The following is a 13,028-nucleotide window of genomic DNA, read 5'->3' on the forward strand; positions in this document are numbered from 1 at the left end:
CTCTCTTCATCTTTTGCTCATTGACACGCAGGATTTGGGTTCGGTGGGCTAATACTGTCGAATCGAGTGTCATCCCTTTGCATTACATACTGTACATTTTAATAGGCAAATCTGCTCATTATCGCCGAAGTATGTCAGCTGACATACTCATCTACTTCTACATCTACATCTATGTGGTTACTCTGCAATTCACACTTAAGTGCCTGGCAGAGGGTTCATCGAACCATTTTCATACTACTTCTCTACCATTCCACTCTCGAATGGCGCGTGGGAAAAAGGAACGCCTAAATCTTTCCGTTCGAGCTCTGATCTCTCTTATTTTATTATGATAATCATTTCTCCCTACGTAGGTGGGTATCAAAAAAATATTTTCGTATTCGGAAGAGAAAGTTGGTGATTGAAATTTCGTAAGTAGATCTCGCCGCAAAGAGAACCGCCTTTGTTTCAGTGACTGCCACCCCAACTCGCGTATCATATCAGTGACACTCTCACCCCCCATTGCACGATAACACGAATTGGCTGCCCTTCTTTGCTCTTTTTCGATGTCCTCCGTCAATCCTACCTGGTAAGGATCCCACACTATGCAGCAATATTCCAGCAGAGGACGGACTAATGTAGGCTGTCTCTTTAGTGGGTTTGTCACATCTTCTAAATGTTCTGCCAACAAAGCGCAGTCTTTGATTCGCCTTCCCCACAATCTATTTATTTATTTATTTTTTTATTTATTGATTTATTTAACCTGGCAAGATTAAGGCCATCAGGCCCTCTATTACATCAAACCAGGCATTCTACTTATTTTACATTCATTTGTTTTAGTAGGCATGTTAATCTACATCTAGTACAACAATCTATGTGGTCTTTCCAATTTAGGTTGCTCGTAATTGTAATTCCTAGGTATTTAGGCGAATTGACAGCCCTTCGATTTGTGCGATTTATCGTATACCCAAAATTTATCGGATTTCTTTTAGTACCCATGTGGATGACCTCGCACTTTTCTTTGTTTAGTGCCAATTGCCACTTTTTGCACCATACAGAAATTCTCTCTAGACCAGTTTGTAGTTGGAATACATCGTCTGATGATTTTACTAGACGGTAAATTACAGCATCATCTACAAACAATCTAAGGGGGCTGCTCAGATTATCACGTAGATCATTTATGTATACCAGGAACAACAGAGGACCTATGACACTACCTTGGGGAACGCCAGATATCAGTTATGTTCCACTCGATGATTTACAGTTTATCACTACGAACTGTGACCTCTCTGAGAGGAAATCACGAATCCAGTCACACAACTGAGACGATACTCCACATGCACGCAATTTGATTAATAGTCGCTTGTGAGGAACGATATCAAAATCCTTCTGAAAATCAAGGAATATGGAATCGATCTGAGTTCCCTTGTCGACAGCACTCATTACTTCATGGGAGTAAAGAGCTAGCTGTGTTGCACAAGAACGATATTTTCTGAATCCGTGTTGGTTATGAATCAGTAAGTCATTTTCTTCAAGGTGATTCATAATGTCCGAGTACAGTATATGATCCAGAATCCTACTGCAAATTGAGGTCAGTGATATGGATCTGTAATTCAATGGGTTACTCCCATTTCCTTACTTGAAATTGGTGTGACCTGTGCTACTTTCCAGTCTTTAGGAACAGACCTTTCGTCAAGTGAGCAGTTGTACTCGTATATGATTGCTAAGAAAGGCGCTACTGTGTCTGCATTCTCTGAAGGGAAGCAGTGGTTGTAAAGAGAGTGATACAGGGTTTGTAGCCTACCCCTATTCAGACTGTACATTGAGCAAACAGTAAAGAAAACCAAAGAAAAATTTAGAGTAGGAATTAAAGTCCACGGAGAAGAAATAAAAAGTTTGAGGTTTGCCGATGGTAATTCTGTCAGACACAGCAAAGGACTTGGAAGAGCAGTTGAATGCAATGGGCAGTATCTTGAAAGGAGGATATGGGATGAAAATCAACAAGGATAATCGAATGTAGTCGAATTAAATTAAATGATGGCGAGGGAATTAGATTAGGATACGAGACACTTAAAGTAGTAGATGAGTTTTGCTAACTAATGTTTTTCTGGAGTGTAACCTTGTTTGAAAATGAAACGTAGAGGCTAAAAAGTTCAGAAAAGAAGAGAATAGAAGATTTTGATGTGTTTTGCTACAGAAGAATACTGAAGATTAGATGGGTAGATCATGTAATGTGGCGCACCACATATCGATGGTCTAATGTATCCTGAGTGATTAGGTCTTAATTCGCCAACAGTCCATACGAACTTGGTTGCACCATGAATTTTTTGTGGAGCTGGGGAGATACCACACGAGAGGGGCCTGAGCTAAATTCCCTAATAAATATTTGAATTACCTGACTACATATCTCAGGATAGAGAGAAAGCCAGGGCTAATACGATTGCTAAAAATTGCTACTTCCACGGAATCTATAGCTCTTCCTAAGAATAAACAAAGTCTTACTCTCATGCAAATATTTTTTTACACAATAAAGAATGTAACTGATCAACATTAAGCTTCAAGGGCAAACTCAGTTAAAGCAGCACTTCAAATAACATTTGTTCCACAAGCACATCTACAAATCAGAAAGTAGTGAACTTGTGTAAGGTAGGATTGATGCATTCTTCATTAAGGTACAGTTCCTGCGCCGTGATTGCCTACCTAGCTTCAACTGTTCAGATTTCAATCAGTAACATATTACATAAGGCTTCGCCTGGCGCAATGATCTAGACTCTATGCAATGCGTGAGTTTGTTCAAGACCAATTTTTAGCAATATAATCAAATGCACTCTAAGACAAAAAAACTAAATAATTATCCGAATGGGACGGAAATAGATAGGTGTGATGCACATGTACAGACAAACAAGTTCAGAAAAATTGGATGACTTATTCAAGATGTAAAGTGGCAGAATAAATGAAGGTCAAAATGGTTCAAATGGCTCTGAGCACTATGGGACTCAACATCTGTGGTCACCAGTCCCCTAGAACTTAGAACTACTTAAACCTAACTAACCTAAGAACATCACACACATCCATGCCCGAGGCAGGATTCGAACCTGCGACCATAGCAGTCGCGTAGCTCCGGACTGAGCGCCTAGAACCGCGAGACCACCGCGGCCGGCTAAATGAAGGTCAGATTCGCACTTTGCATGAGAGCTTTATATATGACAACGGGAAGGTGAATGTGACACCTGACTTAATTCGGCGGTAATGAGCAAATCTGTCTATCAGTATGTAATGCAAAAAGGGATGACACTCAATTGACAGTAATTTGAGCTGAAGGTGAAATAAGCACAGGAATTCAGAGGAACGAGGGCAGAGGCAAGTGCACGCCACAGGGGGTACCACAGAAACCACTTAAAGGGGTGTCCCAGGCGGAAAGTCAACGACCGACCAAGTGACTCAGACGGGGAGAGCGTGTATAACGGCCCATCTGAGGGAGGACAGGAAAGAAAGCTTTTAGAAAACTGCATTTTGGGATTCCAAATGGATACGAAACAAGACCAGTGACGCATTTTCGATCACATGTCCAGCCAGTGGTACACATATGAGAGAGTCAATGTACGCATTTAGGCGTCTGGAACGGGCACAAAACGTCCGATTGGCGGAAACGCGCTAGGAAGAAGAAAAGAGCCAAAGTTTCGACACAATTTAATGGTAGGGACCTTGCGATTGGTAGAGAGAGTTTCCACAAAATAAGAGGAACGCTCGTATTGGTCGAAAAAAGGCCTGACGTGAAGAACGAAAGAACCCAGGTGTGGAGACGGTTCGCCTATGGGTAAGACAAGACAGAAATTTTCGAGGACTCTTCTCTGAACTGGCATCAAGTGCAGAACAGAGTGCATAATGCTCTGTACGATACAGAGGAGTAATTTGTGCGAACACTGCCATCACAGCGGCTGATATCCAGCTAGAAATTAGCTGTAGCATCGTTTAGCTCCAACTGTGGATAAACGAACCAGACAATTAGTTAATTGTTCTTGCGAGAACTGAGAGGGCACTATAATATGCACGCTGCTCCAACCATGCGCGTGTATATCGCCACATTCTAAGACTAGGGATGAGTACATGTTCTCTCGCATGACGAGAAACAGGGAAAGTTTCTGCTGGAAAATTCACCAAAGGTGTAATTAGTTTCATAGGAATTTCAGCGGAAGGGAGCGGCCTAGCAGAAGACAGCTCATAGCAGCTTAAGGTAAATACCGCGTGCAGAGGTGTAAACTTGTTGTTTCACCAGCTTATGTCCACTGTAATCGAGCGACCTTGGGTAATATTTCGCTCAATTTGTCACATAACTAACCATTCACCGTAGACTTGATTGTAATCCTAAAAATAGTACCGAACTTTGAACCGGAATCGGACGATTTTCGTAGTACTGACCAACATCATAATGTAAGTGTAGGAACAACTTTGTAAAGAAACTTCTAGTTAAACTTTAATATTGTCTTGTTTAGAATAATTTAACTTTCTGAGAGTTAATATTTAATATTATTGCGTTTAGGATTATTTCACTTTTTGATGTTGGCGAGATGCTTTATCCCTACAACTGTTTCTTTTTTTTGTCACATTGAAATCTGTGTAAAAGCGTGTATTTAGTGCTAATATTGCGGCATTAAACATGTCATTTCAACTCACACAGTTGTCTTCAATCCTAGAATAAGTAATCTACAAATATTGCACCTTACAAAGAGAAAGAACTTCACAAATTGAGCAAGGTCAGTAACGCGTTGATCCATCCCTGGCCCTTATACGAGACACTTCTTCGGTCTGGAATCTTATTGACTGGAGTAGAATTGTCTTCAGTGTCGATCCCCGCTTCGAACTGTGCTCCGATGACCAACGAAGACGTGAGTGAAGACGCCCTGGACAGCAGTGGAACACCAACGTGGCCCTACAGCCAGCAATGATAGTCTCGGCTGCCGTTTGTTTTCATAGTTAAGACGCTTTTACTGGTCATACGCGGCACCCTTACAGCACAGTGGTACGTCATCGACATGTTACGCCCCGTTTTGTTGCCCTTCACAGCAAGCCATCCTGGGAGTACATTTCAGTAAGATAATGCCTCCCCGCACACGATCAGCTGCTTTTCTTCTGCCTGTGGTGTCAACGTTAGACATCACGCTAGAGGTAGCGATAATCGATAGCGGTCCAGCAGTTGCAACCTCTCTGGATTCGCTGGCGCTTGCAACGCCGCCTTATAGCACGGACAGAGACTTTCAGATCGCACCAGCTTCATACAGAGCAATGCTAAACAGAATGCACAAAATACAACTAGAACCAGCTGACCAAATAGAAGAACTAAACACCATCAAAGCAATTGCTTACAATAATGGTTACAATCCAAAATTAATAGATGAAGTAAACTCTAAGATAAATCCCCACATAACCAAATACAATAACAAAACAGCATTAAAGAACACCACAACAAAGCCAAAAGAAAAATATGCAAGCTTGCCATTTGTAGGAAAACTGTTATATAAAATAGCAAACCTGTTCTGAGGAATAGATATCAGAATCAGCTACTATACAAATAACAAAATAAAGGACAAAGCTATCCATAACATTAAAAATAATACCAAACCGTACAATCAATCAGGAACATACAAACTTAACTGTAACTCATGTCCAAAAACATACATAGGCCAAACATGTAGAAACTTCGACATACGTTTTCGAGAACACATGGATGGTCTTCGTTTAAAAAACTTAAATAAATCCACATTTGCCCAACATATAGCAGAAGAAGAACATGAAGTAACAGACATATCCCATAACCTACAAGTTCTCCACCTAGCCAACAAAGGAAAAAGAATGAGCCTCCTAGAAGAAATCGAAATTTATTCACATAAACATGCATCCCCTTCTGACACACTTAACGACCAAACAGAGTTAGTAAACCGAATATTTCTGAAAAACTTCCACACTCTACTTATCAAACCACTTACTAAGCACAATCAAGAAATAACATAATCTACACTCCTGGAAATTGAAATAAGAACACCGTGAATTCATTGTCCCAGGAAGGGGAAACTTTATTGACGCATTCCTGGGGTCAGATACATCACATGATCAAACTGACAGAACCACAGGCACATAGACACAGGCAACAGAGCATGCACAATGTCGGCACTAGTACAGTGTATATCCACCTTTCGCAGCAATGCAGGCTGCTATTCTCCCATGGAGACGATCGTAGAGATGCTGGATGTAGTCCTGTGGAACGGCTTGCCATGCCATTTCCACCTGGCGCCTCAGTTGGACCAGCGTTCGTGCTGGACGTGCAGACCGCGTGAGACGACGCTTCATCCAGCCCCAAACATGCTCAATGGGGGACAGATCCGGAGATCTTGCTGGCCAGGGTAGTTGACTTACACCATCTAGAGCACGTTGGGTGGCACGGGATACATGCGGACGTGCATTGTCCTGTTGGAACAGCACGTTCCCTTGCCGGTCTAGGAATGGTAGAACGATGGGTTCGATGACGGTTTGGATGTACCATGCACTATTCAGTGTCCCCTCGACGATCACCAGTGGTGTACGGCCAGTGTAGGAGATCGCTCCCCACACCATGATGCCGGGTGTTGGCCCTGTGTGCCTCGGTCGTATGCAGTCCTGATTGTGGCGCTCACCTGCACGGCGCCAAACACGCATACGACCATCATTGGCACCAAGGCAGAAGCGACTCTCATCGCTGAAGACGACACGTCTCCATTCGTCCCTCCATTCACGCCTGTCGCGACACCACTGGAGGCGGGCTGCACGATGTTGGGGCGTGAGCGGAAGACGGCCTAACGGTGTGCGGGACCGTAGCCCAGCTTCATGGAGACGGTTGCGAATGGTCCTCGCCGATACCCCAGGAGCAACAGTGTCCCTAATTTGCTGAAAAGTGGCGGTGCGGTCCCCTACGGCACTGCGTAGGATCCTACGGTCTTGGCGTGCATCCGTGCGTCGCTGCGGTCCGGTTCCAGGACGACGGGCACGTGCACCTTCCGCCGACCACTGGCGACAACATCGATGTACTGTGGAGACCTCACGCCCCACGTGTTGAGCAATTCGGCGGTACGTACACCCGGCCTCCTGCATGCCCACTATACGCCCTCGCTCAAAGTCCGTCAACTGCTCATACGGTTCACGTCCACGCTGTCACGGCATGCTACCAGTGTTAAAGACTGCGATGGAGCTCCGTATGCCACGGCAAACTGGCTGACACTGACGGCGGCGGTGCACAAATGCTGCGCAGCTAGCGCCATTTGACGGCCAACACCACGGTTCCTGGTGTGTCCGCTGTGCCGTGCGTGTGATCATTGCTTGTACAGCCCTCTCGCAGTGTCCGGAGCAAGTATGGTGGGTCTGACACACCGGTGTCAATGTGTTCTTTTTTCCATTTCCAGGAGTGTAATATAAACCCAACAAATCCATGTAATAATATACAACATAAAAATCTTAATTCTATCTTTGTTATTTGTAAATGTATGAATTACTGCTTTGTATAAATGTGTTATGTTACTTTATTATCTTCAATACTGCCTAAGTAACCAAAAAAAAACTTAGTATACATCGTACTTAAAATACTTCTATCACCCAAGTCAATGTTTAGTAAACAGTAGCTTTGCTAGAACCTCAAAACTTTCGTAAAATATAACTCTGTCCATAGATAAACTGCTTGTATGTAAACAAAACTGTTAGTCGACAACATGGCGGATAACGCAGTGCTCCTGTGTAAAATACGTGACAAAAAGTGTTTGTGCTGTTACAAAAAAGAAGAAAGGCCAAGAAAAAAACAAGGAGAGGAGAATGTAAGTAAAATGAACAACTGTTAGTGCGTATATTTAAACTCGCGAAATTGAAGTAAATGATAGGAATCGTTGCTTTTGCAGCATCCAAACCGCTGTCGATATTGTACCACTGTAGAAACTGAAGATATATGTAATTTGCCAACTGAAGATGGGTGCAAACCTGAAATGCATATTGGCATAAATAAAACACATTAAAAAAAAGTGGGTGGTCGCTGTATTTTTATAGTAAAATATCGCACCAGCGGAGTCAGCTACAGGTCGTGAGCGAAGTCAGAATAGCCTTCAGCTCGCTAGGTTCGCAGCCTCTAGTTCGCGTATGTTTTTCGCACATAATACCAGAATTGTGTTAGCTTGCTTATTGTACGAGGGCGGTTCAGAAAGTAACCTCCGATTGGTCACAGTGCGGGTTGTGGGGGGAATAGCGACGCCATCTGTGCGTTCACGCACTCAACAGGTCAGTCGGCATCAAGCCGTGGTCGAGTGAACGTCGTACCTGCGCTAGTTTAGTTTTTGTGGCAGTTTGAAATGTGTGCTGCAATAGAAAACCCCGCCAAATGTGAAGTGTGTGCTGTCATAAGGTTTTTTACAGCCAAAGGATATTCTGCAGCAGCTATTCATCGTGAGCTTTGTGCCGTGTACGGACCAAGAGTTATGAGTGAAGGAGTTGTCCGTGAATGGGTACGTTTATTTAAAAGTGGACGAGAAAACGTTCATGATGAAGAGAGGAGTGGTAGACCATCATTGGTGACTGACGAACTCGTTCAGACAGTTGATGCAAAAGTTCGTGAAAATCAACGTTTCTCAATGTCGGAGTTGTCTACTGGTTTTCCACAGATTTCTAAGACTCTCTTGTACGAGATAGTGACAGCAAGATTGCGTTACCGTAAGTTCTGTGCACGATGGGTGCCCAAAATTCTTACCGACCACCACAAAACTCAAAGAATGGCCTCTGCATTAGACTTTCTGTCACATTATGAGGACGAAGGAGAACCATTGTTAAACAGAATCGTGACCGGTGACGAAACCTGGATTAAGTACGTGAACCCTGAGACAAAAGAACAATCAAAGATGTGGGCACATTCAAATTCGCCTACCAAACCAAGAAAAGCCTCGCAAGATTTTTCTGCCAGAAAACTGATGGCAACGGTGTTTTGGGATGCCAAAGGGGTGTTGTTGGTTGAATTCATGGAACGTGGTATGACCATTAATCAAGACGTGTACTGTGAAACAATAAAAAAGTTACGACGGGCTATACAGAACAAACGCCGTGGTATGCTGACTTCCGGTATCGTTTTTTTGCACGATAACGCCCGTCCTCACTCTGCTCGCAGAACAACGGCCCTTCTTGAGTCCTTCAAGTGGGACGTTATCAACCATCCACCTTACAGCCCAGACCTGGCGCCAAGTGATTATCACCTCTTCATGCATTTGAAGAAATGGCTCGGGTCACAGCGGTTTGATGACGACGAAGAGCTCAAAGATGCGGTCACAGGCTGGCTCCAGGCACAAGCGGGTGATTTTTATGCAGAAGGAATTTCAAAGCTTGTGAAGAGATACGATAAGTGCCTCAATCGCTATGGAGACTATGTAGAAAAATAGTGCAAAGATGTAGTTGTAAGATGTATATATTAAAATATTTTTATTTAACTTGGTGTATTTTTTTAAATCAACCGGAGGTTACTTTCTGAACGGCCCTCGTATAATCCAGTTAATGTTTCTCAAGGAGTCATTTGTATTCAAGAAAGTTATTAGTTATGGTCCTGGAGTGCACTAGCAGGACAGAGTTAAGTAAAAGTTATTTACTAAAGTATTCCAGCACTAATTACCATAGAATGTTCCAGATCCCTACAAGCACACCACTCGTACTGTCCTCTATCATCCCCCTGCAAATTACAGGGGTAGTGATCGAAAAGCATCCTGCATTTGTGTGAGGTCATGACATGCTGCCATCGACCTTCACATCACTGCCTCTTGCCTTCGTGCTTGCCAAACCTTACATTTTTTTTTTTTTTTTTTTTTTTTTTTTGAGACATCGACGGGCGCAGTCTGGCGTCCGTTGAACTCCGCCGCATTACCGCCGCGAACGGCCGTTAACTGTTGATCACCGGTTGCTTCAGCGTAGCTCTATCAGCTACAACACTTTGAAACAGTTTTCATGCCTTTAACACACAGAAAATCTCACATGCTGGTAGATCGTTGGCTCCTCACCAGATGCGCTGTTGTTCAAAAACATGGGAACTAGATCCCGTACTTACGTGTATGTATTAAAAATAGATCATGACAGTCGATAAGGCGGTATGTCACATTAAGTAATAAGGAGGTATTGAACAGGACAGGGGAGGAAAAAAATTATGGCGCAGCTTGATTAAATAAGAGATCGGTTGGTACGATACTTCTGAGGCACTAAGGGATCTTCAGTTTAGTAGTGGAGGGAAATGTTGTCATCAGGGCGAGGGATATTTTCAGGAGTGCCCCAGAGAAGTGTGATGGGACCGCTATTATTTTCCAAATTCATAAATGCTCTGGTGGACAGGGTAAGCAGCACACTGAGGCTATTTGCTAATGATGCTGTGGTGGACGGGGAGCTGTCGCCGTTGAGTGACTGTAGGAGCATACAAGATGACTTCGACAAAATTTCTAGTTGGTGTGATGAATGGCAGCTAGCTCTAAATGTAGAATAATGTACGTTGGTGCGGATGAGTTGGAGAAACAAGCCGGTAATGTCCGAATACAGTATCAGTAGTGTACTACTTGACACAGTCACGTCGATTTAATATCTAGGCGTAACATTGCGAAACAATATGACATTTTAGGAAATTGTGTTTCAGCTGTAAAGGAGACCGCATATGGGACACCAGTGCGACCTACTGTTGAGTAGTGTTCGAGTGTTTGGGATCCGCACCAAGTCGGATTAAAGAAGACGTCGATGCAGTTCAGGGACGCGTTACTATATTTGTTACCAGTAGATTCGAACAACTTGCATGTATCACAGAGATATTTCGAGAACTCAAATGGAAACCACTGGAGGAAAGGCGACATTCTTTTCAAGATTTTTATGTCCATCCTTTTGACTGCCGTTCACTATCGTAAGAAAATGAAACGCCTCCAACCGTCCTTACGATATTTATTATCTAGCTACCGATTCCGGCGCTTCAATGAATAGTACTAAGAAAACTTAGACAACTGGCATTTGAGTCTGACTGCAGCGTGACTCTCCTGCCACGAACATAAATTTTACGTATGGACCTAGAAGATAAGATAGAGAGATCAGCGCTCCTATGAAGGCATTTGTAGACTTAGAGAAAGCTTTTGACAATGTTGACTGGAATACTCGCAAATTCTGAAGGAGGCAGGGGTAAAATACAGGGAGCGAAAGGCTATTTACAATTTGTACAGAAACCAGATGGCAGTTATAAGAGTCGAGGGGTACGAAAGGGAAGCAGTGGTTGGGAAGGGAGTGAGACAGGGTTGTAGCCTCTCCAAGGTGTTATTCAATCTGTATATTGAGCAAGCAGTAAAGGAAACAAAAGAGAAATTCGGAGTAGGTATTAAAATCCATGGAGAAGAAATAAAAACTTTAAGGTTCGCCGACGACATTGTAATTCTGCCAGAGACAGCAAAGGACTTGGAAGAGCAGTTGAACGGAATGGACAGTGTCTTGAATGGAGGATATAAGATGAACATCAACAAAAGCAAAACAAGGATAATCGAATGTAGTCGAATTAAATCGGGTGATGCTGAGGGGATTAGATTAGGAAATGAGCCATTTAAAGTAGTAAAGACGTTTTGCTATTTGGGGAGCAAAATAACTGATGATGGTCGAAGTAGAGAGGATATAAAATATAGACTGGCAATGGCAAGGAAAGCGTTTCTGAAGAAGAGAGTTTGTTAACATCGAGTATAGATTTAAGTGTCAGGAAGTCGTTTCTGAATCTTATTTGTATGACGTGTGGCAATGTATGGAAGTGAAACGTGGACGGTAAATAGTTTGGACAAGAAGAGAATAGAAGCTTTCGAAATGTGGTGCTACAGAAGAATGCTGAAGATTAGATGGGTGTATCACATAACTAATGAGGAGGTATGGAATAGAAGTGGAGAGAAGAGAAATTTGTGGTGCAACTTGACTAGAAGAAGGGATCGGTTGGTAGGACATATTCTGAGACATCGAGGGATCACCAATTTAGTACTGGAGGGTAGCGTGGAGGGTAATAATCGTTGAGGGAGACCAAGAGATGAATACAGTAAACAGATTCAGAAGGATGTAGGTTGTAGTAGGTACTGGGAGATGAAGCAGCTTGCAGAGGATAGAGCCGCATGGAGAGCTGCATCAAACCAGTCCTTGGACTGAAGACCACAACAACAACAACAACAATGAAGGCATACAGGCAGTTGTTTTTCACTCGCTCTATTTGCGAGTGGAACAGAAAAGGGAATGACTAGTTGTGGTGCAGGGTACCCTCCGCCATGCAACCTGCGGTGTTTTACGGAGTATGTATGTAGATGTATATGTAAAAATTGTAGAGGGAGATCATGAGATGAACACAGTAAGCAGGTTCAAAAGGATGTATGTTGCAGTAGTAATTCGGAGATGGAGAGGCTTGCACAGGATACAATAGCATGGAGAACTGCATGAGACCAGTCTCCGGGCTGGAGACGACAATAACAAGTATCGCTGACTTTGGGCAATACAGTACGAATTTTGAGATAGAACTTTTGTCTGTAGAGACAGTTGTTACCATTGCGCCTTGATTGAGTTCTGTATGATAGTGTCTGCCAGGCCTTTGATAGTGGTAACAAACTCTGGACCCTCTATCTCACAGGCACTAGTGATGTGTGGCGTCGCTACCGTATCTGTACACGCTTTTCCTGCTGTCTTGACCCGCTTTGTGACGCCTGTCAACAAATGTTCTGAGTGTTCGTAAAGCGCGCATTCAGGCGGAGCGAGCACTGTGCAGCTGCCACACTCTAGACAAAGCGGGGTGCGATCGCGATAAGGTGCGTCGGCGGCGCGAGGGCAACTTTGTGGCAGCGCCGAGCGGACACCGGCACGGGAGTGGGCCGTGGCTCATAATCAGCTTAACGTAGCGCATGCTCAGTCAGTAATACAAAAACAGTCTTAATCGCATTTATTATTATACTACCAACCGGTTTCAACCAGACGTAGGGGTCATCTTCTGGGCGTTTACACTGTGAAATTATAGATATCCGTCAGAAAGA

The sequence above is a fragment of the Schistocerca americana genome, chromosome 5 (genome assembly GCF_021461395.2).
Source record: "Schistocerca americana isolate TAMUIC-IGC-003095 chromosome 5, iqSchAmer2.1, whole genome shotgun sequence".
NCBI classification, from domain to species: Eukaryota; Metazoa; Arthropoda; class Insecta; order Orthoptera; family Acrididae; genus Schistocerca; species Schistocerca americana.